General features: G+C 42.1%; 1 protein-coding gene across 2 annotated transcripts in view; it reads right to left on the bottom strand.

Annotated features, from left to right (window-relative positions):
- KCNG2 (potassium voltage-gated channel modifier subfamily G member 2) overlaps nt 1-21,120 on the bottom strand; it is a 53,306-nt gene extending 32,186 nt beyond the window's left edge. Inside the window, exon 1 of one of the 2 annotated variants that reach the window (XM_054285051.1) lies at nt 21,083-21,120. The gene's annotated coding sequence lies outside the window, so the exon portion shown is untranslated. Of the gene's footprint in view, nt 1-20,696; nt 20,731-21,082 lie in introns of those variants that run through there. The other variant, XM_054285050.1, reaches the window with a different exon arrangement.
- Between the last annotated feature and the right edge of the window lie 3,765 nt (nt 21,121-24,885).

Below are 24,885 nucleotides of genomic sequence, written 5' to 3'. Positions count from 1 at the left end.
CTTTCCCCTCCACTGAACTGCCATTTCTGTGGAGAAATTCAGTAGAGAAACACTTGAATTCATGAAACACACTCACTCTCTTAAAAGATCATCTGATAATGTTACCAGTTTTAGTTTTCATAAAAAGCCAAAATTATAAGAAAACTTTGCACTTTCTCTAATGCAATTATTTCAGTCAGCACACAGACTGAGGATGATAGCATTTTTAAGACCTTGTTCTCTAGAAAATTTCAATGGACTTGTCTACACAATGCAGTGGGAATTAATGGATTCCATTGTGAAGATGATGGCTTTAAAATTAGGTAAAATATGACTGATCCAGTTATGTGCAATATCTTCAGCAATCATTGAATCCTTCATAAATCACCTTTCCTTTCAAAAACACTGGAACAGATACAAGAGAAAGGCTGACAGGCTAATTATTCATGTATGCAATAGCTGAAAACATTTCACTGATATCTTGGTGGAGAACCCTGGTAGATCAGATGTCATGCAGAAGCACTGACGCAACATTTCCAGAGAACTGCTATAATGCCACATGTGTGAGAAGCCCAATTCTCCGACCAGCTCCCCAGTCTGGAGGTTTTTGACATGCAAACCAATAGGTTTATATGTACCACTGAATAAGGTAAACTCTTGGGGCAGTGAAAGCAGGCAATAATATCAACACTATGACAACAAGCCTTTAAAGGTTGCTTTAGACTTTTAAATACCTTTAAAGGATGATCAGGGTGGCTATTTATTCACTAATTGGTTTTGCACTTGGGCTAGCAAATGAACAATTCCTGTTCTCCATGAGAAAGCACTCCTCTGTCCAGAATTCCATCAGTCTCTGCCAGATTGCTCACCACCTTTCTGTCTGCAATACTGACAAATACATAGAAACACAGATAAAATACCACTAAGGAATTAATTTCACAGTATCACCACTACTGATAAGATTTTGTTTCTGAGCAGTTATTTTTATGCAGCAAAAGGACATGTTGTTACTCATAAGGCATACATTATTCCGCAAGTGAGACAAACAATAAATCACTGCCAGATCCCGGTATCTCTGGCACACTTCAAAGCTGCCGGTTTCTTCCTCTGTGTTATCATGTTTTAAATCTTATTACCATCAGAAAGATGATCAGGAATTTCCAGTTACTTCAGTTCACTGCCAGCTGGCCTTCCCCTTCCATGAGGAAGACTCCATGAGCTGCACAGTCTGTGATGCTCACGCTTAAACCTCAGGAGGTAATTTACCCAAGGGCCTTGCTCAGGAGGTGTTCAAGACTTCACTCTAGGCCTCCTTCATGGTCGCCTCATGGGTTTTAACTTCCCCCTGCAGGTTCCCACTGCAGCGCTCTGTGAGAGAGGCCAGTTGTGGGGTACCATGCAGACACACAAAGAGGCTTTACATCAGCAGAAGCAGTAAGATTGCAGAGATCAATTCACCCCAAATCTGAGTCCCACAGGGATCCGTGCGGAGCTGCCGCTCCCAGCGCATGCCGCCCCCAGCGCGTGCCGCCATGGCTTTGCTCAGAACCAGGCCTACAAAGGGCAGCGGGCCTGGCAATTCAATTGCCAGTGGAAAACAGCAGGGTGACCAAGATGGTGAACTGGGCCAGCAGAGTAGAGCAAGTTTCTTCTTCTTTCCACCCTTACCTGAGTGGCCAGTTCATAGTGCAGCTAACAGGATATCCATGCATATTTCACTTTGAGCAATGGAAAGCTGCTCTCACTTTCTTGTGTTGCCAGAAGATCTGATGGGCTCTCAAAGAAGCTGGAGACTGGCAACTGTAGGAATAATTTTGCACCTCTTTTTCTTTCCAACTATGCTCCCTGACTGCCAAAGGAGGCTCCCTGGAAAGTTCTCTGCAGATGAATACGCTGGTCTAACTCATGAGGTTGGGTTTGCTAGGGCACTGCAGTACTGGCATAGTCAGGGGAAAAAAGATGGATGTTCAGCTAAATAAGAAAGTACAATAAAACTCCATTCTGTGATCTACGAAAAAAGCTGGGCTCCAGCTCTTTTGCAAGCCGGTACTTTGGTAAATACAAGGTTTATCTACTACATCGAAGAATTTGGAGCATGGTCTCTACAGGAACTCTCCACAGTGACAGCAGTGAACAGAAGTGATTCTCAGGCACAAGGCTTATATGATCAGCAGCTCTGTAAATTTGTATCATGCAATACAGCAAAACACCCCAGATTTATCTACCTCAATTTTATTTCTCCTAGGGCATTTGTTCCAAACAAAACTTCATTATTCTATTACTGGGTTTTTTGCTAACAACTAACCTTTCTTGTTAGCACAAAAGATACACTGAAGAAATAAGCAACAAAATAATTTTCATTCTCTCTCCTCCTGAAAATTTTTAATTAGAAGACATCTAATAAAATATGAATTCATATCCAATTTGCTTGCTCATCAAGTAAAAAGCAAGCACAGATATCTAAAGCACAGCATCTAAAAATCTGAATAAAGATTGGCAAACATGCAGCTAACAGCTGCTTAATGAAGATGCTCAAAAAAAAATGCATGTAATCTGATTTGTACTGCATAATTATTTTTGTATTATTTATTTTACACTTTAAATGACCTTGTTTTATTTTATTTAATGCATTCAGTCTCCGTAGCTCACTGATACAGAATAATTTATTTTAAACTCTGATTAAGCAGCTGCTCTCCAGTTCAATCGGTTCCCTTCCCAACAGCAACATTTTATTTGGCTGGTGAAAACTTCTGTACCCTGACAGCAACTTGAAACCCCATTTGGCCTCAGAAACCTTGTCCTGAAGTGTATAATCATACTCCACGAAGCCTAGCTTCAACTGAATCAAGAGGAATTGAATGGGCTGTGGAATTGGGCTCTAGAGAGGTCCACCCTCAGGCTTTTGAGGAGCTGGAGCGGAGGGTACCCCTGTGAAGACTTTCTGGGCAGAACTGGAAAGATCCTACCACTGCTATACAGTAAACCCCATTCACAGGATACATTTCTGTGTCTCTGTCATCATTACAGAAATGTTTTTGTGTAAAGGATAGCTTTATGATCTGAAAGGGAAACAAAGTGTGAAATAAATAAAGAGACATGAGCAAACACAGATGGATTTAAAGAAAGAGAGTGGGAGAGAGAAAGCACTTAGCTAAACTTCTTGTGGTCAGCTAAGAAATGTAAATGGCACTGTTTTGAGATAAAATGTGATCATAAATGAAAATAACGTGGTGGTTTTATGTTTACAACTACTAAATAAAAAAAAAAAACACATGTAATTTACAGTGTGAAGGCAGAGGAGAAGAATAAAAGGATAGAGATCAATATGGTAAAAGCAGATACTTCATTATTTTAGAGCCTAATTCAAGCATATGCTGAATTCCTGCACTCTTAATGTAAGTCAGCTAGTGCCAAGCAGCTTGTAAGAAGCTCTCAGAATCAGGATCCCAGTCTGCTATATCACCTAAGAAAACCATTACCAAGTACATGCATAACTGGTACTAAGCCCATGCTTAGTTATATATAAACACTCCCCTGGAAAATGCTGTATTTTCCCCCATTCATATGTGTATCTATGCAGATATCCATATATTCCCCTCAACAGGCAGGGAAATGACAGATATGAGATCTGCAACATGACATGCCTGTGGCACAGCTCCAGTCCACAGGAGCACAAGGCCAGGAAGCACCAAGGAGGGTCAAATCAGCCATCAGCTCCCACTGGCTTCCAGTGGAAATGAGCAGCTTGAATTTGGTGCCTGCATAGAGGCACCCAGTGCAATTTGAGACACCTTGGCATATCTGAGGACAGCAGATGTGGCACAACAGCAACAGCTGGATGGCAAGAATGATGTGCTAGTACATTTGAATGAGCCATCTTTGGGCAACCAGAACTACCCTAGGTAAACAGGTCCTTTGAGAATCTTTGCACACAGAGCCTTTTGGGGTTTATTTTTAATCTCTTGGCAGTGACAAAAGATCCTCCATATTCATAACTTTTTACAGTATGGCACTCTTACATCAAAAGCGAGTGCTGCAGACCAACTGATCTCTCCATGCAGATGAGATACTCACTGAAACAGCAGAAGTGCTATTAAAAAAAATAGTGGATTTCTACCATGCTTTGGTGCATGTAAACCTGAAAATTTCTGTAATTAAAGCTAAACACTATTAAAGCTAAACTAAACACTAAATTAAAGCTAAACACTAAACACTATCCTACAAGAAGTCTCCATAAGATTCACATTAGGCTGCTATATTTATTACTAAATAAATATAGCTGTTTTACCCAAGCTGAACACATTCAGCAATTTGCATTACAGAGCATAACTCCTCAGTGCTCAAGTTCAATGTGACCACTGCAGATACTGGTTTTGCACATACTCAGCCTATGCATATGAATTTCCAGTGTCTGTAACTTGATCAGGTGTTTGCTCATATAAAGGTACTTGTGATGGGGACCAGCTGGAAATAAGTCTGTGTTTAGTTATAATGTGTGTACAAACGTGCGTACGGGTTGAAAACCAGTGCAAATTATTCCTTATTTTTGGAGATACCATGGTCACACAATGCCATTATGGAAAATCTGGTGGGCCTCGCCCTTCCACATACACACACCCAAGAGCCAAATAGAAAAAGAGAAGCCAGTGAAAGGGTTAATGTGAAGTGGTGCTACCTCTTCTGCTGCTGGATAAATGCTGTTTTCTAAAAATAGCAAATAGCCTTCCTGATCCTGGACTGGTAAAGTAGAAGTGTTTTAAACTAAAATGCATCCTCTATGAACCACAGTAAAAAAGTCCCAGTTTCCTCCAAACCGTAGAAATTCTACTACTCACTGTATTTATACAAAACCAAAGACCAGCTATGAAAAATAAATTAAACCTAACCACCTAAATATCCTTTTAATGTGTTAGAATCTCATGCTTTCTCCTGCCTCTGTTTTATGCATAGTCTGCATTCCCACTGACTTGACAAAGCTGGGAATTTGTTGCAATGACAGAAAAAGCAAAGCCACTTAATTCACCAGACTATGAGAGTAAAGCAAGCACTTTTCATAATGTATATCCAGGCATCATGTGAGCACTCACTGTGTTGGAATGCCTGGATATTGTGTGTTTGTCAGACTGTCATAAAGATTTATAAATACACAGCTACAAACTGCAGATGAAATCGTGCAGTACAGACAAGCTACACACGCCTAAATTAAGGAGGTGTTTTAATTCTCGATACAGAAAGATGCAGATTGTCTTTCTGCATGTAAACCTGTTAAGATTTTCAGACTGTTGTGATTTTGCACAGAGAAAATCAATGCTCTCTCAGGTTCAGCAAGACTTACTGGATTCTGTGTGGTTCCACCAAATGAGAGGAAGAAGAGGAAGCAATATAGAAACCACTATAAAGGAGCCTTCTTGAGCACTGAGTCTAAGATTATAGGGACAAGATGGGAACAAGGTGAGAGAATAGACAACATGCTGCCTCATTTCCACCTCATTTCACATCTTTCTTTCCTTAACATCTTTATTTCCAACCCAGTAAGACAGGAGCAATGAAGACTGCAGAACCCCAGTCAAGCCATCCCAGACAGACAGTGGGGAGGAATTTGATACAAGTTACAGACAAATTTATTTCAAATTCTCCTGAAAGTGTCACAGCTGTTGATGAGCACCTCCCTTATGGACATCTTCTCTTATGTCCATGTCACATTTTAATGAGTGATCCCCTCAATCAAATCTTGAGCTCAATTTTTTTTCTAAAGCATGAATAAAACACCTTTGTCCATTAGCCTAGTTTCTGCTGCTTTCCTAGTACTGAAAAGGCGAAGAAGTCACTTGCAGTATCTTTTCTTACTTCCTGGCAGATCTAATAATCTTTCTTACTAATCTGGCAGATCTCTTCTCCTTTTGAACAGTTTCTTTACTCTCTCTCCAAGCTATTCTTTGCTAGAGCAACATACTTTTCCTCTTATTAAGGACCCTTTCACCCCAAATAAATGTCTTGCAGTATCAACTCACCATGCATCAGTTCCAGCTCCTCATTACCAGGTCCATTTTTCCTTCTGCAGACACCTGCATAATTACATTATATGAAATAGTTTATATAAATCAGCAGTTATTGTCATCTGTTCCAAAGAATTGACTTGCAATTGTTATCTACTGCAAACTTCATCCCAATTTTAGCTATCAAATCTAAGCCATAAAGTCAAAAGTTAACTGAATACAGGTTACTGAAGCTGCATTTTGGAAACAATAACTTACAATTTATTTGCCTAGGTCCTAGTTTCAAAGCTATGGTGATGTCATCCCCACAGGCCTTGAAATTGATTTTTGAAACAATACTTTAATTACCTTCCTACCTGGCAAGCTTTCTTTGGTGCTTGGTTCAGAAGCTGAGATTGACCCTGACTTTTCATGTCTGGGTCTGTGCACTGCTGTTATCTGCTCTGCATCCTCGATCACTGCTGAGTGTGCCAGCCCAAAAGGGCTGGTGAGTAACTATTAGAACACAGGGCAACATATGAAGCTTTCCTGATGCTTTCAATAAACAGTGACTAACAGCTCTTTAAATTATCAAAACTGTGGCAAAAATAAATTATATTTAAGGTTGCATTTTCACCACCTCCTTATTTGTAGGTTCAAAATACGTCCACATAACTGTATCAGCTAATTAGCTGTGCAGCTATTCAAATGCCTTTTCAAATGCATCTGTACACAGTCAAATGTAGATTTTTCATACCTGACTGACTGTAAACAAACAAACCAGAAGCCAAACAAAGACTTGGCTATTTAATCTAGAGGATACTGCACATTAAGAAACACATTCTAAGTTGTAAATTATTGCTATCCTTTTATACATTTTCAGTTCCTTTATGAAAAGAATCACATTTGATCCACTGAAAATAAATCTGGTCAGAGGCTATTATAAAATGCAGAATGTGCTTCCACAAACAGAACAAGCAAACTTGTGCAATTGGTACATTCATAATTTATTTCAGGATCACTCTCTTTTGCTGACATATATCTATTCTTAAAACCTTTTCCAATGAGTTAAGTTCCAATAAAGGCTACCTTAAACCTCTAATTTCTTTTTGTTTAATTCTAAATATTTCAACACTTGAAACTTCCAAGGACTACTTGCAATAGTTACATTTAACCTTCCATATGCCCTTCTTTCTCATACAATTGTTTACCTTCTAGGACAAGGACAGGTATCAAACCTCCTGTCTTTTGATTAGGCTTCTTTCCTCCTGCTAAGTAGCACGTGTACCCCTTAGGCTTTCAGTTTACTATGTTAAGTGTCAGCACTTTTTGTGATCCTTCAACTTCTTTTCCCTCCACAGACTGATCTCATTTCATTATCCTTGGCAGTTCTGAAATCTTTCAAAATTTGGTCTGCTGAAATTCAATACTGATGCAAAAGGACATAAGGTTCACCCTGACAAGATACAACTACAAATTTTGGGCATACCTCTCTAGTTAGCCTTACTCAGTCTTACTTCATCTGTCATTCAATGCTTAGAAGTAGAACTTGGGCACATTATACAAACCCTAAAACCAGAAGTGCATGCTTTACCTAGAAAAATATATACTTCTTTCCACTTCCTGAACAGTTCTTCTCCTCATCACTTTTTCAACTACTCTTAGTGAAATGACATTACCTGCCTAAGGGAAATAGGATATATATTATTTCAGCATCTCTTTGTTTTCTTTTTTCCTTCTGGAGGGTGAGGCCAGTAAATTTTATACTAGACTGGCAACATGCTGCAAAGTCAAAATTCAAAGAAATATTCTGCAGGCCTCCTGCTCTAATTCTTGCTTTGAAAATTGGTACTTCTTATGTTGACTTGAAACATGAAAAATAACTGTGTGTGGCCATAAAAGTGCACAGGAAAACAAAATCTGTCACTTACACTGAGCTATTTTTGTCATATCTGGCCTTCTGGCTCTATTCCAACTATATCACTGTAGTTAAGTCAGTTACTTACTATCAGTTGCTTGCCAGCTCCTGGCACTGCTCCATGACTTCTTCCAGGTGACTCACAGAGCACAAGACTGACCTTAACATAGCTTCAAATGACAATAAAATGTGCAGCTTGCCAGAACAAACACAATTTCTCTTTCTCCTAAGCCCCAGTCTCATCCCACCTGTGCTTCCCATTCCAAACATTCAGAGTAGGAGGAAGGAGGTTATTCGAAGATTCAGCCTGCAGGTGTTTCCAAGACATGTCTGTGATTAAGCAAAGATCTTCCTTTGACTTTGTCCAGCTAAAGAGCAGATGAAAGTAAATAGACTTTTCTCCCCCGCTCCATGATTCTATCTTTTGCATTTACTTACTTCTGAAATGCTTTCCAAATGTTTTGTCAGGGTTTGGCCTAAAATCTTGATATGCAGCCTCCTAAAATTCTCCTCAAACATATGTTATTTGCCTTGAAATTGATAGTGTCTTTCCACTCCAGAAAAAATCTTCAGTTAGAGGCACCATGAGATTCTCTATTTCCAGACCAAATCCATTCAGTTATCAAGGAAAGAATTAGGTCTTCTACAAAATCCAGTCAGGGCATCCAGAGAGGAAGCTGATCTGCTAAATAAGGAGCTGCCATTTTCCACAGCTCCTTTTCAGAGCTGAACTGCCATATGCTGCTGCCTATCCCTCCTTCACTTGCATCCCCTCTGCAGGAAACCAGCTCTGTGTGCTTCAGCCCGCTGGCTCAGCCTTCCCCAAAACCGTGTGCACTTCACTTAGTTGCGGGCTAATGTCTTCTTGCCCCACCTCAAGTCACTGAAACAGGTTTCTGGTGCCTTAGGCACCCCTCAAAGGAGCAGGTGCCTCTTTTGCACACACACTGTACCAGGTGATGCAATAGGACACATGATCCTTTGAGGGTCCATGGCAGGCTGAATCACAGACACAAGTGACATGTGACACACTCTTTGTTTCTGGTTTCTTGTGAGGAGCATGCAGGGTTGAGGAGGCAGAGAGAAGTCAGTGTGGTTCCGATACCCTTGCACCGCATGAAGGGAGTAGGGGGAGAGGCAATGGGAGACGAGCTCTGCTAGGCCCAGCCTAAATCTATCCCTATAACATGCTAAAAAGAACAAAAGCTTCAGTATGTGTAATTGAGGCTGAGTGGTACCTTCTGTACCAAGAGAGACTCCTTGAAGAGTTCTGTGACACCAGTGCCAACCAGGAACCAGCACTGTCTAGTGCAATAATGGAGCTCTTTCAGCCAAGCTTGCTCACAAACCATTCTCAGCCTTTCCCGGGCTCAAAAAGCTTTGAAATGAAACTCCAGGGAAGACCTCCCTCTTGCAGTCTCACCTAAGCCTTCCCTCCAGCCACATCCTGCATGCCAGCTCGTAGCAGACATTCCTAACCCCCCTGGCTGCCTGCCTTGGCCTCCTCTCCAAAGGGACTCTGGCATCACTTTCCACACGTTTTGCCCCTGCAAAACTACCAAGGCCTTGCCCCTCACATTCATGCCTGCCACTCCACTCAAAAAAATAATAAAAGCCAAAGGATGGAATGTGGGTGGGAAATAAAACCTGATAAATGAGACTGCCTTTACATAACTACAAAGTCCTAATCATAAGTGTACTAATGTACTTACTCCTGTGCTGTTGAGAACCCACTGGTATAGCAAAAATGCAACACTGGAAAGTAAGCAACACAAAAATGTGTTAAAATCCATCACCGGATCCCTGGAAGCCCACATGTTGTTTCCTGGCACTCCAACATTTACCAGTTGGCTTGGATGAAATTATGGAAAAGGCAGAGGGACACACTTTTCCTTATCACACTCATTCATTATCTTCCATCCTCACTATCACTGTACAAGACACAAGCTCTGTACCATCACCAATGTAGGGCACAATGTCATGTTTCCTCTTGCCTTTGCCTTTCATCCAGCCCCTACATGGGACTGAGGAGTTAATTCAGAAACCTGAAGTCAGGCATTGTCAGATCCTGGCTGGTCAGGACCCACACCTATACTCAGAGACAGTCCCATGAATGTGCAACTGGTGACTCTGAAACCATTTCAGGTGACACCTGTTATCTCTGTGAATGGGTAGGTGAATGCACAAAATGAATTGAGAAAAACTCTTGCTTATTACAACAGAGGACAGAAAATAATGCAAAATGTACAGATAAACAGCCTGAACACTGTTGTTCTACTCTGACCTAGCAGTATTTTAAGTCAAAACATCAGTCTGTGGTAATTCTACACTAACTTATTTTAAATGAAAGTGGATCATTCTATTATGACCACCTGAATACATTTAATAGCCAGCTTAAATTCCAGCAATGGATGCCTCAAAGTTGGACCATGCCTACTAGCTTTCATAGGGGGCTACAGGATGACAAAATCAGTAGTTACAGAACACTTCATTGGAAGGTTCAAAGAACCTGCACATTCATGATGTATCCCACTCTAGGGAGAAGTTTGCCCCTAAACCCCAGTGCTGCGTTTTCATTTACATTCTGAAATCAAAGGGTTTGATTTCTTTTATACCTTTCTTATGCTATTGAATTTAACTTTAGCTCTGTCTCTTGCTTCAAGATCTTTCCCGGAAATCTCCAGTGATGCATAGAATAACTTAAAAATTGTAGAGTAGAATCTTTTTGTGGTACAATTACTTTTTCTCTTTAATACTTTTTTCGCTTTAATTCTCTTTTGAGAATGCCAAGAGTGGTATAAAGGATGCCAAGGAAGCAAAAAAGTGAGGAAGGAATCATGTCACTAAACTTCAATAATCTGAATGTGCTTGAAAAATCTTCTTGACCAAGAACGAAGCGGGAAGAGCCCAGAGAAATGCTGACTCCAGAGGCTTCAGAAAAGAATCAGGTGGCTGCCACTATACATGACAAATCCTCATCTGACTTTCTGGTTCTTCATGCTGATGTGTGCATAGAGTAATGTGCCCCTCTTATAACACTTTTTTATAAGAAGCTCAGTTAATCCAGTTGATTAAAAAGTATCAAAGTATGAGTTTTGGATTGTACACCAGTATTCTCTCACTTAAGCTAAAGGTGAATCCCTTCATTTGAGGAATAAATAATTCTAGATAATCTTAAAAAAAAATAAAATCCAGTATTTAGAATTGTAGTAGGTTGTTGAACAAGGAGCCATGTTTGATATGAAACAAAAAAGCATGCATATCCACATGTGCAGCATTGGAACAGGTATATTTGTCACAGTCTCCCACAGATGCTATCAGAGCTTACAGAGAAACGCAATGGTTATTAAAGATGATTCACTGCACTTATTAACATGACAAAGCACAAGAACCCTGAGCTAGTCATTAGAATGAATGAGATTTGATAAATAAAAGGCTTTACAATGTTCTATAAGGACCCACTCGAAACCCCTTACATTTTGTGAGCCCATCAGCTTCAGCACACCAACATACTCAGTAGTTTGTGTGAATTACTCATGAAAGGTCCCTCCCAGCTCATACTACTCTGTTCTCCAATGCCACGGGGATAGTGCAGGGACAGGCCAATCTTTGATTGCAGTTGCTCAGTTAAAATTTTCACCTACAGAAGACACAGTATTACAGTGCCAAGTCCAAGCTAGTGCATGTTTTAAAGGTATTTACGCTGATTCCCTTCCTGCAGGAGAAAAGCAGAGCTTGCCAAAGTGACTTCCAAATGGAAAGTGCATCCCAGATCATACATGTCTACAAACAGACCAAGCTGGGCAGTCCTGAGGCTGCTCTCACTTGACGCAAGTGCAGAACCATCACATTGGAACTCAGAGTAGAGGAAGAAAGCCAAGTGAGAATCACCTATTTTAATTGAAAAGCAATCAGGCAAGAACACCAGCAGATTGCAGTGGAAACTGAGAAGCCATAGAACAAACTGCTTCCATGGACTCAAGGATCCTTGTGGATTCCTTCCAACTCAAGATATTCTACAATTCTATGATCTAACGGGGAAGCATTTCAGGATTAGACATTGAATGTCTAATCCTGAATGACATCTTTTCACAATTTTTTATTTTAAAGCTAGGAAAGAAATGAAATCAGAAGTTTTACTCTTGCTTGGTCCAAGAGTGATATATTATTCATCCATAACTCTGAGGGTTTTAACTCTAGACCACTGTAGATGTACAAAGAAATACAAGTACAAGCACACAGGACTGAGACATGTTCTCATTTACACAAAGGTAGGTCTGGACAGCTCCTTTGATTTACCTCAGCCAAGAAGAACGTTTCCCTGCCATGCAACCAGGAATTGCTCCCAATTAAGAGCCCTGTACACCAGTCTGCAGAACAAATTCCAGTCCCTCTGATGCCAGAGGAAGCCTTCATGGTGTGAAGCCTCATACAACCACCAGGAGAGGCTGAGCTCAAAATCAGGCTTTTATGGAAACACTAAATGCAGTACTAAACTGAGAAATATTTCAGTGACATTTACATTGAAGAATTAAAATCACGTGAAAGAGGATATTCACAATCTACGATCTCAAAATACTGGGACTCTCTAAAGCCTGGGCAGTATGCTGCTTCTGGTGGATAAAGAAAAGGTTGTGTATGCTGTGCGTTTCCCAGCCTTACAGGACTCAGCCTTTTGTTTCTAAATCAGTAGATATGAAATGGAGCCTTATATCTCATTCTAGACTACTCAAACTTGTCATGAAAAGACTTTTCAAAATTTCCCTTTTTTTCTCTCTTTCATATGTAACCCTGATCAGCTTCCTTAATCCATATATATTTGCAAAGGTTTTTGCAGGCTTTAAAGTCATACTCAGAAAAGTCCTTCCTGAAACACCTTTGATGACTTTACAGTATATAACAACATTAAAAACTACTCCTCAGAATTTGAAAAAATGACCTTGAAAAACACAACAGACAAGAACATGGCAATAAAATTATTCTAGGTACAGAACTTAAAACAAATCAACCTTATCTGAACCAGAACTAGTGTGACTAGAGTTGTTCCTGCCTTCTCATAGGCTGAATAGAGGAGACTTTCTTAAGGAATTGATATGACTTTCCCTTGAATAATGAACACAAGTTCAACTGAATGCAAGTCAGAAAAAAACCTAAAACTTAGCTGAGAACTTAGAATGAATATATTATTGAGTACTGTCACAGAAACTGTCTCATTAAACGTAGCAGGGTCACGATTTTACTGAGTGCTCCTCTACAGTGAAAGCCATCATATAAAGGATACCATTCAAAGTTAGCATACTCATGCACATCAATAGAAACCACAGACCAGCCTCTTGTGGCTTCACTGCCTGCTGAGGCCTGGCAGGTAAAGCTGGTCATTATTCTGAGCGTGGAGGTAAGTTCAGAAATATATCAATATGCATTATTGCAATCAACAGGCATTAGTGTACATCAGCGTGCATTACTGTAATCAAATTTAACAGCTCAACTGAACAACAAGCTCTGGCAGTCTGAAAAGATGGCCAAAGGTCCACTAATGGTAACAAAGTGGTACTAGACCATCCATGGAGGCACACAGCAGGTCTCTGCCATCAAAGTATAACTGCAATTTCACTGCAAGAATCAGTCTTGATGGCCTACAACAATCTTCATTAACTAGGAGCACATTATAGTGATCTCCAAAAGCAATAATTTCTGATGTCACAATTAGAAACTAAAATTTATGAGATGTTCTCCATGTCCTGGGAAATATCTGCTTTTTCAAGTAGCTGTTCCTTAACTTTGGAACATTATCAAAGGCAGTTTGTGAGGCAAGAGATTTAATTTGTGACAACCAAGCAAAAATTTCATCCTGACAGGTAAAAATAAAGCAGAATTCTAACCCATACAGACTTTAGTCTTGGGATAATGTTTGAAAAGCTCTAAAGAAGCTTGAGTTTCACTCAGAGTTTCATTGAATTAATTCATATCGTGATTGCAGAGTCTCCATTGAGGATCTGGCTTCCTGGTTTTACCAGCTGAAAAAAATTGCGCTGGTAATCTGAAGGAAAACAACTATTTTCCTCACGTCCATTACAATCTGTTCAGCATGGAGTACCAAGGATTCTCGCACTTCACTCTGAGAAGTTCAAAAACCCCTCATCTTCCCTCAAGCTCAGTCTGTGAATTCAATGATTCACAGTGTTGACAATGCACTTTCTCTAGCAATTGTTTCCACCTCATTTCCAAAGCAAGATCCTGGTTCTTATTCTGAGAAACATATTAACGCCCACTCCTAACAAAAAACCCCAAAGTCCAAAACCAAACAAAACCTAGAGATTTTTTCTATACACTGCAAAAGTCTGTCCATCATTATGATAACCACATTCAGACAGTAAGACAGGTTCCTGACTTACACTGCCTTACACCACTCGGGCAAACCACACTACCTAGACCCATTAATGGGAATCACATATTGGTCCCTTCAGTAATCTACATCATTTGTGTGGTTAAACCAGCACATTCCCATTCTTGTTGACTCTGAATGTGATGCTCTTATGTTATTGCTCATGCAGTTCAGTGTTGCTTCAGCTGTAAGCAAATACAGAGTTTACCTGTGAATGAATTCCAGCTGAGGCCAGTAACAGCCCAGTAATGCCAAAGCCACCCGAACCAGGAATGTTGTACACAGCACAAAAACCAGGGCTCACAATCACAAAAAATCACAAAAAAAAAAAGGGAAAACAGACTTGTATGTATCTACACTACACTACCACAGCAAGGCAGGGATCAAGGGGGAAGAGAAGGCAAAAGGGAGAGACTCTGAAAGGATGCAAATGTTTACACCCTCCAAGTTACCAAAGTAAGCAGATCTGCACTAAGAGATACCTGTTTTCAGACAAATGGGTATCCAAGCAGTATATTTCCTTGACTCAAAGCTGGTTTGATGTGACAAACATTTAAAAGCAGTAGTACAGGTCCAGCTCTAACTTGAGAAATTATAACATGAGTGGAAATGAGCTTCTATTTCAGGATTCAGTCCGGTTCAACAGCCTGGACAGATAAAATCCCAAAGTCTCAGAAATGTGCCAGACTTGAACAAGTTAGGCTTAGTTTTCAGGAGTACAGGGCTAGGCACAAAAAAATTATCCTCACAGCTGTGCCAAATCCCTGGAGGATGGTTTACCCTAAATCTAGTTTACTTCTCCTCCTTTCTCCTTAATCTGTCCAGTTTCTCTTTAAACATTTTAAAATCACAGATATCCTGTAACTCAGCAGAGCAAATGTGCACAAAATGATGATTTGAGGAATCCAGTTCACAGCCAACACACAACTGCTACACAGAACATCTAGGAAACTGGTCACATTGTCAGTCCATCCCAATAATGTGTCTGACTAGAAACATTAGAAGAAACCCCAACAAACATTGCAAGATGGCAAGAGATATATAATAAACAAATAAACATGTTTATAAATCCTCTCCAAAGCTCCCAGAGGACCATGCTCAAATCCCAGGTGTACTAAACAAAACCAGTGTAGTAGTGGGCTTGGTAGTGTTATCAGTCAGACTTCATGATCTTCAAGGTCTTTCACTGTCAGAAGCCAGGAAATTCCTCTGGCTGCCCTGGAGGACTTGTGGCCCTGGCAGAGACCTTGGCACAGAGCCCAAGACCCCTGTGCCTTTGATTTTGACCCATGGAGCAAATTACCTTTATATGAAGAATTATAAGTCAAGAAAGTTTAAGTAGAATGATAGTGAATTTATCACAGGGTGAACAATTTTGGGGTTTTTAGTATGGGGGCTTGGGGTCCCAAGATGGAGGAATTTGGGCATGCTTTGTCCTTCTTTCTCCTTCTCCCTAGCCTCCAACTTCTGGGTGATGTTGGCACTTTTGGATTGGTTTAAGGTAGAAACTCACTGTCTAGCGTAGGTGATAGGTTAGTTATTGTAAATAATGTACACTCTGTTTTTAGTATAAAAGACAACACCGGCTCTGAGGGCGGTCAGTGTGTGCCTCTGTCTGACCTGCTGAACAGACCTTGGCAGGCCAGAGAAAGAATGTTATAGATAAGAAACAATAAACAACCTTGAGAAGGAGAACAGTAGAATCCTGACTCCTTCTTCGACTGCCGGGCTGGGAAAACAGACTTGTATGTATCTAAGAGTCACTCTGACCAGCAGAAATCCTGAGATTTCACAACCTAAGTGATTCTATGATCCTGCTGTGTCTCAGCACACTTTTCCCCCTAAGAAAAGGGCCTTCTCAGGCAGAGAAGGGTATCACCAGCATGGCCCCAACTGCTCCCATTCCCTAATCGGCATCCTGGCACTACTCTGCACACAGACAAAGATGGATCTTACCCATTACTCCCTGCCCAGTTGGTATCAGTCTATTTATTTGGTTCACAGAACCATTTATATATGGCTGAGACAAACAGCTCTAACTCAATTGCCAAAAATCCCCCACAACATTAATATTTACGAAGTGCTTCTTGTGGGTACCATCTCCGTCTAAATATTATTTGTATCTTCAAGAAACACAAAGCTCTGAATAAGAAGATGAGAATAATCTCCATAAACACCAATATGTGTAATTCTTCTTCTTGAAACAACACTGAAAGGATACATTTTTAATGCTTTATTTTTGTTTCATCTTGGTTGCTTTAATATTCCTAGAATCTTGAGTACACTTTTTCTTTTAAATGCTCATATCCTTTCTCATTTGTCAAACATTGATTTATCTCCGGCAACTTAGGCAGAACTCTAATTTAACACACTTTAGTTGGATCTCTTGTTTTCAACAAGCATCGCAGATTCTACTGAGAGCTCAGAAAGACACTGGCTGACCAAGCGCACAGCATGGAGAACCATTGTTTGTGCAGGTAGCCTGCAAACATAGTGGTTTTACATTTATTTTGACCAATAGCTGGTATCACACTTTACAGTCTTAATTATCCTTATTTTTAAAGTAGTTATTTAGAACCCTGAAAGAGAAGAAGAAAGAAATAATTTGGGACAATTTCTACTCAGGAATAGGAATAGACTATAGTGGCTTAATTCAATTACAGTAATTTAAATTCCTTCTTTAGCTTTATATCACTTGGAAAAAATACCACTAACCTCTGACTTGCTTTAAAGATTTAGATTTTATCACCAAATAGTGATGAAATGGCAAATTTGTTGGTAGAACCTGAACAATTTCCAGAGATGCCAGTTCATGTTAAGAAGCTGGGAGACTGCGTACTTCTTATCTTAATTCCAGGGTGAAAAAACAAAGATTTAAAATATTTAATAAGAAGAAAAATGCTCCAGAAATTGCTGTTCATGCACCTAAGGGTAGTGAAAGCACTGGAAGTTTGAAGAGGTAAAGCACTCATCCTAAAGCACATCAGCATTCAGTAAACCATCACAGATGATTTTTGAATTGGCAAGGGCAGAAGGGCAATATTAAGAAAGCAGAGTGTCTCTAGCCCCTCTCTCATCTTAAATAGCATAGGGAGTGTCCATCCTCTCTGCTGGGAAGTCAGGGAAAGGCCACTGCTCTTTCATCAGGCACTATGACCAGCACCAGAGCATTCACAAACATTGTTTTTCTCACTCAGCTCACCATTTAACCACAGTGCAGAAAATCTGAATTGGCATTTGTATCTTAGTCCAGTGAAGAACAAAACTAAGTGAAGAGCAAGGAAAAAGTCTCTCACAGGTAAAACACTACACAAGAGGAACAGAAGCAACAGACCCTGTCTTTCCATGGGGTGAAACTGCCTTGAAGTGGAACATGTGTGTGGTGCAGAGGCAGCATACACCAGGGAAGCAGTACCAAGTAACTTCAAGTTGTCAGGTTTAACTAATTGGTTCTTAAAAATGCCTGATGCAAACAAAGCACTGAAGTCCCTTGGCTGATTATGGCACCTCTTAGAATCTGATGAAGACATTCATCTGAGTAGGGAAACACACGAGTCAGGTAACTCTAATGTCTTAACTGAGCAAATAAGTTATTCCATGCAATTCAAGGCACACTGAGTATTTAAAGAGGTACTGCACTAGAGCTGATAGGTTTCTTCATGTCTTTAGTAGAGCTGAAAAAACATTTGAAAAGAAATAATCTCAATCCTTATCACCTACATGCATCTGAAAGTTTCTGAACACTCTACTGAAACCCATCTATATCACAGGTTTAACACACTGGTCCTTGATTGCCCATGTAATATTTAAAATAAGAGAAAAGCTCCTCAATCACTCAGACATTTAAAAGATTTGGAGTTTCCACTATCTCCAGTTTCCTGTTTCTTCTCTTAATGCTATTTAAATTGCACATTTATTTTTATCATTCATTCAGTCTTAAAATGTTGCCTCTTTTTCTTTCTTGTGAACAATCTGAGGATAGAGGGCTCAAATCATCTCAGTCTTTCCCCTAATCGCTCAAAAAAGCAATCAAATAGCTGTGTGCATGCAAGTTCACAAGCTAAAAGCTATGTCAAGCATTCAGAAGACAATACTCTGGAATAATTCCCCACTTGGGTACTCACCCTGTACCAAGAGTACCAGTGCACAATGTTAGCACAGCTACAGCTAGGGCATCCTCAGTTCCCACCAGCTTTTCTGGCTCTAGATTCTCCAATTAGTCTGGGCTCATGCTGGAGAAGTCCAAGAGTTTCCACAGTGTCAAAAAATCCATCCAACACTGGCTTGATTAGTGATCCTGTCTGGCTGCAGACAGTGCTGGGTTCAGTGCGAGGCACAATCTGATTACCTGGGGGTAACTTCTTACAGTGTCCTGAAATCACAGTCAGGCATTTAAAAGGATTTCTCCCAGAATCAAACACAATGACAAAGGGAAATACGAATATGACCATCACAGTCCTGTCTAAGTTCAGCAAAGAAATGCAATTCTAATGAAACTTCTCTGATCTGTTTTATCAACACGGAGCTACTATGGGGAAATTAAAGATGCATTTTAGGTTTTCAAAACCAAAGCCACATAAACAAAGCTGGGCTATATTAATGGGGACCCTGACAATAGATCCAAGAACCAAAAGTTAGTCATACAAAGGACTGTGTCACATTTAAAAACTGAGCTGAAACTTTTCTCTCCGTGCTTCAGCCCGAAGTGAAGGCAAACATTTATTGACAGCTAATGCAGTGCTCCTGAGATGTATTATTAGGCACAAGCCCAGAGGCACAGGGCCAAGTGCTGTTCATCTCTTGGCGAGTGTCTCAGTGTCTCAGATATGCACTGCCTGAAAATATCCAGTGATATTGCTAAAGTTTTTTAAAAGGCAGGAGTCTTGAGTTTTCACAGAAACTGATACACTGATTAACCCACCAAAATAAGAGTATAATTGAAGAAGCCCTGCAACAGTTCACCCAGTTTCTAAGCCCTGTTTCCACACATCAGGAGTGATGCGCCAAAAAAATACTACCTTCCTTTACCTTACCTCATTATTTACTTCAGCAGTGTCAAATCAGATCTTTCTTGCTTGGCTAGAAACTTTTCCAAAACAAGTGAAAACATCTATCAGCTTTTACCCAAGGGAAATGAACTGCTGAATATTCAATCACAGGTTTCCTTCCAAATGCTCTGCTTGTTTGTTTTAGAGAAGCCTTACGAAGGACAAATAAAAGGTTTGAAAACCTCTGAGCAAAGTTGACTTCTTTCTCTGAAGGTCACCCTCAAGTCATTTCAGAACCGCGGAAATAGCCAGGGGAGGGACAAGCAGACTCAAAAAACAGCTTTACTTCTCAAGTAACTTTGCTGCTTCAGGCTGAACTAAAAAAATGCCCTCAGGTGGAGGTTTGTCACTTTTTATGGACCTATCCAATTTTACCCTGGGGAGAGAGATGCAGTAAGAAGTTCTTCTAGCAAAAGTATCTGCTGCACAAGTGCTTCAAAGAAAGGAGAGACTGCCTTTCTAAAAAGACTCCACTAGAAGTGATCAGGCTCGTCAAGGGTCTTATGGTCAGGTGCTTTCTTCTTTGGGACAAACCTTAACCACTCTTTTGAGGGTCAGTGCCAAAGCTGGAATATTCAAACCAATCGGTATAGACCTGAATAAAGACAGCCCCTTCATATTCCTTCAGAATTTATGGTATGATCATGCTAATAATATGCACTCAAATTGACAGTAATGCATTTATCAAACATTAACTATGCCTTGCTTATTCAGAGGAAATTTTGCCTAGGATCCAAACTGAAACTCATAATCACGTTAGCTAAACGTATTATTTAGGAGATATTGCAGCCTGACTAAAGACTCAATTTTGCATAAACCTTGAGAAAGACCCGGGAAACCAGCGGCAGCTCTGCCTAAGCAAAATCTACAGGATCTGGGGCCCCTGTGCAGCCCCATGCACGGGCACACCACCGTCATTCCAGTGACAGCTCCGCACACTCCGTTTCTGCAAGGAAAGCGAATCGCCGCCCGAAAACCCCAAGGAGGCAAGCGAGCAAAGCCGCGCTCCGGGGCAGTGCGGGCAGGGCAGCGGCCGTGCCCCAGCGCGGCTCCCGGCGCCGCCGCCCCCGCCCAGCCCCGGTACCTTCAGCGGCGGCCGCGGTGCGGGGCAGGGCCGGCCACGCTCGCTCCGCTCCGCTCCGCAGGGCAGGGCAGGGACGAGCCGGCCGCGGGAGCGCCCAGCCCGGGGCAGGCGGCAGGGACGGGGCGGGGCGGCCGCGCTTCGCCGGCTCTGGCAGTGCCCCTGCTCCACACACGGCCCGGGCAGGGACGGGACCAGGCAACTTCGCGCACGGCGCCGCCGGCCAAACCACCGGCGCAGTTGCGGCTACCCAGCGCCAGTCCCTCGCACAGCGGGTGCCCCCGGCCCGCCCGCCCGCAGCCCCTCTCACCTCAGGCGCTGCCTCCTCCCGGCGGGGACCGGGGACGGCGCCGGCTGCTCCCCTCTCCATCGCCTCGCCCCGCTCCCGGCTCCCCGCTCGCTCCGGCTGGTGCGGCCCCGCTCGCCGCCGCCGCAGCCCCAGCGCCGGCCCCGGAGCGCCGCCTGCCGCCGGGGCACGGCCCCCCCGCCCCGGAGCGCCGCTGCCCCGGCCGCCTTGCGAGCCTCAGGGGGCTCCGTCCTGGCCGGGCAGCGGCGCTCATCTGTCATTCGTGTCTTTAACCAGCGGCCCCCTCCCCTCATCGGAGCAGCGCGGGCCCCGCTGTTGCCCAAGCACTCATCCCGAGCCCGACCGTGACGCGCTTTGAGGCGGCGATCGCGCTCTCCCGGGGGCCCGACCTGTGCTGGCTGCGCTGCGCTCCCGGCTGAGTTTTCCGCTCCGCTCCGAGCCCGCGGGCGGCTCCGTGCAGCCGGCAGGTGAGCGCTGTCAGCGAGCCTGCGGGGCGGGCCAGGCGCTTCCCAAGGCGGGGAGAGCCCTTTCCCCGAGTTTCTACCCCTGCCCGGCGCAGCCGGAGCCCGCCGGGGAGCGGGAGCGGGGCCGGCAGCCCGCGGGGCCGGCGCTCCGGCAGAGCGCGGCTGGGCTCCGACCCCGTCCCGAGCGCGCCGGGGTTCGTGTGTGCCGGGGCTGCCAGGAGCCCTCGGGGGGCAAAGTGGGGAGCGGCGCTCACAGACGGTCGGACGGCGACATCACTGCCCTGCTTGATGTCCCCGATCTGCGAGCGGGCGCTCGGGGGAAGGTTAAGCCTTTGGATGCCGGTGTGAGTGCTCGGGCTCTGCCCGCGCGTACACCGCATGTACACCGCCGCAGGATGCCGCTCACAGGGCAAACCAAAAGCACACTCGTAACCACACTCGTAACTTTTATAGTTTTAGTAACGAGGATGCTCTACGCCGACTCCTCCCTCCCCCCCGCTAAACCTCGATCGGTACCAAGTTGCAACCTATTTGTAGGTTAGGATCCTTACAACCTATTTGTAAGGATCGAAATGCATTTCCTGAGGTGTCTCTTATCTCCTGTCAGCTTTTTTCAAAATGCCTCTGTAGCTAGTACCTGAATCCAGTTTTTTGTAGTATTAACACTTTTATTTTATTTTATTTTATTTTATTTTATTTTATTTTGATCCTGGCATTCATTAATTTTAATTTTTGGTGTATTTAAAAAAAAAAAATTCCTTCCCTTCCTCTTGGGGAAAATTCTGGGTAGTTCTGGCATCTGTCATGATTTTTGCCTCTTAATATTGAAGCAAAGATTATGTGTGTATAAATTAGTTGCTTTTCTCAGTTAGTGGATCAAGAGCAAGAATTTGTTAGGTCAAACTTGACTAAAACTATCAGTCCCAGGCAGCCCCTTGCCTCTGCAAGGAGCCAACTCTATCTCAGGGAGAGCAGGACATATCTGTACATATTATCTGTATCTGTAGCTGTTACGGAGATTCTCTTTGTACATGTATATGCATTTCATGGTTTTTACTAATTATTGCTTACAACCACTACAAAATCGATCAAGTTTCATGGGAACAATTCATTGCTCTTAAAGTATTTGGTCTTCAAGATAGCAGTGAAGAATTGGCAATTAAGTACATTGCCTTCTAATTTCATTTAATATTCTGTTTGTCTTGCATTATGTAAAGACAAACAAGCAGGACCTTGCTCATGGCCTTCTCAGCTCCATTTCAGCACTGCTTCTTGCATGATCTCCATGAATCACTCCTCTCTGCTCTCCCACTGAAGTCTGGAAGCGAGACAGGCATCACAAAATCTGACCTTGTTTGTATCAGTGTTAAAGATCTATTTGAAACCACTTGTCTTTCTCATACAGCAAGACCTTTTTATTTTCATTTTTTTGCTGCTTGACAGCACAGATAGCCTGGAACATATTTCCCCTGGCATAAGATTTTTGTGCAATTACTTTTCTGTGCCAGTTCTATTTATTTATTTAGCACGGATTTATCCCACCTGAATATGGCTTGTATTTCCTCAAAATAATCTGTGTTGAAATACACAGAGGTAGGTATTTCCTTTTATCCCACTCCCCCTCTAATTCCCAATAAGTAATTTGACAAGGCTATGGAGATTAGGATCTCACTTCTAAGAGGTTACCTTTCAGCTTGCACTGGAGATTAGTTGTGCATCCTCAGAAGTGAAGAGTCAGCATGACTGGACAGATGTAATTCCACTTTTAATAATTCCAAAATATTAAACAGTATACTGTCTCCTCCACCCCCTAGTTCCACTAAGTTGCAGTTCCTTTACTTCACAGATGATAGTGAAGAGTAAAATTGAAAATCAATAGCAGAATGTTATTTATGGGGTCCATGCCACTTACCATTAAAAATAATACAATTCCAGTTTTCTAAACAGATAGGGAAAAGGTTGCATGCAGTAGTTAATTGGTTTGGACAGGATCAAATCTGTGCAGTCTTGGCATTACTTTTGTTGAAAACTGGGTCTCTGGCTCCAGTCTTTTTCTCTCAGTGCTCTTGCTTTTGTGCTGCTTTGTGCTCCTGTTCCTTGAAGGCCATGTCATGTGTGCTATTCCCGACTCACACAGCACCCACAGCTGCAGCAGGGAGGCTACAGGCACCATTCCAATCCTCCTGAAGACCCTCACATCTAGAAGTGGACCACAAAAGGTAAATTGGCAGCTTTGTTTCATATCCATGCCTATAGAAGATTGGGACAGCAACCATTCCTTCTTACTCTTCCTCCTGGACTTGCTTGGAGTAAATACAATTGAGTTTGGTTTACAGTCATGCCTTTCTACTGCAATTGAAAACACATTTGTATGGCTTTCTGTGAGGAGCTCTCTTTATACAGGTGTGTGGGTGCAGCCTCATCAGTCTTCCAGTTTAAAAATTTAATTTTTTACTTGGACCTGGTCCTGCTTCAAATGAAATTACCATCTGAAGTCCCAAAAATTTCAGAGGAGTATGATTAAATGCTTTGCGGGTGTGTTTCCCCATTTCTTTCCAATCCATTCCATTAGTGTTGCTATTGCCATTCTGTTCCACAGATGGCAGCTTCAGTGGCAGTGACATGGCAAATGTAGAAGACAAAGCCTACCTCTGTTTCACTTCTTCAATTATTTTAAAATTTCTTAAATATGCTTAAATGTTTTTAGAAAGCATATTTAAGAAATTTTAAACTGTAATAAGCATTAAGCCACTTGCTTACACTGCTCACCAAGACCAACTTTTGTAAAGCAAAAAAAGCTGATTTAAATGCAATACTTTAGGGTTTTTTTTAAATCTGAAATCTGAGTAAAGCTGGAATATTATCCCAGAGCTGTGAAAGGGGAAAGGATATACCTTTCCTTTTGATTCACAACAGAATAACTCCTAGAATTGTGGGGTTGTTGTTGGTTTGTTTTGATTATTTTAGCATCTCAGTTGTTGTATTGATGAATTTGGTTTAGGACTTGTGTCATCCAGAAGCTATTTTACAGGTCAATAAGATGCTTCATCTGAGTGTCAATAAGCCCTCTTCAAATACACTCAGCTTCTCAGGACTCATTTGGCATCAGCAGTCTTAGGATTAAGAGTTTATGCATGTAAGTACATATGTTTTACAGATGGAGAACCTATTAAATTAGTTCACCATGGTTAAATTAGTTCACCAATGACCAAAGAAACAGTATATGGGCAGAGGCAGTAAGAATCTGCACTAAAGCTGGAATTTTATAGTTTCACCCTGGTGTCCCAGTCAGGCAAGTTGTTTTAGCTGCAAACTGGTACATCCCCATCTGTCTGGAAGGGACCAAGTAGGGAATTGGAAGCTTTTGCAGAAGATGTGCCTAAAAACGTGGCATCAGGCAGGAGGTGAATTCTATATGTTAGGAAAAGGATTCTACGTAAAAGAAGGTGTCACAAAAAGGGAAACAAAGGTGATAGTGGCCACAACACCTGGGGTGTGTGTAGACTGTGGAAGTGGTTATAGAAGCTTGCTCCTTGGAGATGGTGGCAGGAACAAAAGGAAGCCCCTGGAAGCCTGACTCCCACTCTTCAGCTCTCATAGCAGACAGAAATCCCAGAAATGGGTAAGTGAATATGTCTGTGAAGACTGTGTTGAACACTATTATTGTAATGCTTTTGATCGATTGTCACAAAGTGCTGCTGAGTGTGTTTTTGCAGGGAGAGAGAGGC

This window comes from Melozone crissalis, unplaced genomic scaffold (genome assembly GCF_028551555.1).
Source record: "Melozone crissalis strain CALT ecotype California unplaced genomic scaffold, PUWL_Pcris_2 ptg000042l_1, whole genome shotgun sequence".
Lineage (NCBI taxonomy): Eukaryota > Metazoa > Chordata > Aves > Passeriformes > Passerellidae > Melozone > Melozone crissalis.
The sequence above is the reverse complement of the archived record's forward strand: the minus strand, read 5'-3'. Positions and strand labels throughout refer to the sequence as shown.